We start from the raw sequence: 1,452 nt of genomic DNA, 5'->3' as shown, positions 1-1,452 counted from the left end.
TTCCAATAATTTGCAGGACAAAAGGCAAGACGCTGTTGTTACTCTATCCCAATCAGCTTACTAGGACTCTCACTATTATACTGGTACAGGGAACAACCGTTCCCATATAAGAGCTTGTATATCACAATGCATCAGTAATTTATTGCAATGTGCAGGTTAATTTTGGGGTATTCAGCCTGAGGTTGTCTTACGTCAAAGGCTTTGTAAAGTTGCAGAGACAATGTAAATAAGAAATGAGTTTAGAGCTGTTAGTGTATAGGATGAAAATAGTAATCTTGTTTTTTGTAAAATGAAACAAATTGGGGAGGTTGCAGAATTTATATTCTAATGAGAAACAAATGTATTAAAAAAAAATTATTTGCAGGCTACCGGACTGTCATTTCTGCACCTCCTTGATGAAAGTGACTTTAATAAGAGTAAAGATTACTGAATATCGAGGCAGTGACGTCAGCTGGGAGACTGATTGAAGTTGAAGAAGCTGTCATCTCTTCGGACTCGGATTCTGAAGAGGACCTTCAGGATAAATCTGTCTTCTACTGCTGGCGAGCCAAGATTATTTTACTTGAGAAATAAAGCTTTCGTACACCATGTTCATCTGAATATAGCAGAAAAGGTGGATCTTGTAACCTGTTGAAACTAATTGAATATTTCCTATATTATGTCAGTAAAGATTTTTTTGGGGAGATATTGCAATGTATGCAAATATGAAATCAATTGATATCAAGGAACATGTATTAATACAAACAGCATAAAAATTGCTACATTCATAGGGATGACACTTGATATGTCAATTATAAAAATGCCAAGGATAAAAATGTATTGGCAATCAAAAACCATGACCCCTCGGATTACTAAGAAAAAGACAAGAGACAGATTTTTTCAGTCTCAGACATTCAGAAAAGGTTATCAATGACAACTCTGTACTGGAAGAGGACAGGAAAGTGAGATCTTTCTTGGAACTAGAACGAACTCATTGCGGTGAGGAGCCAAGGCTACCGAAGTTCAGTATTGATAAAAGCATGATTTCCTTTACAAGGAGGATCTGTATCAGACAATATGTTCCAAGCAAACCTTTCTCCAACTGGAATGGTACTAGATTTTGAAACTAAAGAAGCATTGCCATCCATTGTTGAAGAGTCAAATGCTAATCTATTAATAATAATCAGTGATAACAATTCATTCCGAAGATGTCGCAGAATTTAAGAACAGAACCAAAACGTGTTCTCAGTGTGATATCTCTCTGCAACTATGCAAAGAGAAACTGCTTCTTTGAGTTTCATGTGTAAGTGATCTGATAGTTACTTTCTGTTTTTTAGCGTGGTGCATGTATGTTCCTCATCAAAACAAGCATTTTGAATAGAGGTACTCTATATAATTGAAAATTTACTTTTTCTTAGTCGTGTACTAATAGATAACCTCATGGGAGATTTAGTACTTCAATATCATAGGGAA

The 1,452-nt window shown here is 35.5% G+C and overlaps 1 pseudogene; it reads left to right on the top strand.

Moving 5' to 3' along the window:
• LOC119577493 overlaps window positions 1–1,103 on the top strand; it is a 1,916-nt pseudogene extending 813 nt beyond the window's left edge.
• The last annotated feature ends 349 nt before the right edge of the window (window positions 1,104–1,452 follow it).

The sequence above is a fragment of the Penaeus monodon genome, chromosome 10, assembly GCF_015228065.2.
Source record: "Penaeus monodon isolate SGIC_2016 chromosome 10, NSTDA_Pmon_1, whole genome shotgun sequence".
NCBI lineage: Eukaryota > Metazoa > Arthropoda > Malacostraca > Decapoda > Penaeidae > Penaeus > Penaeus monodon.
Note: the sequence above shows the minus strand (reverse complement) of the source record. Positions and strands in the feature narration are given on the sequence as shown.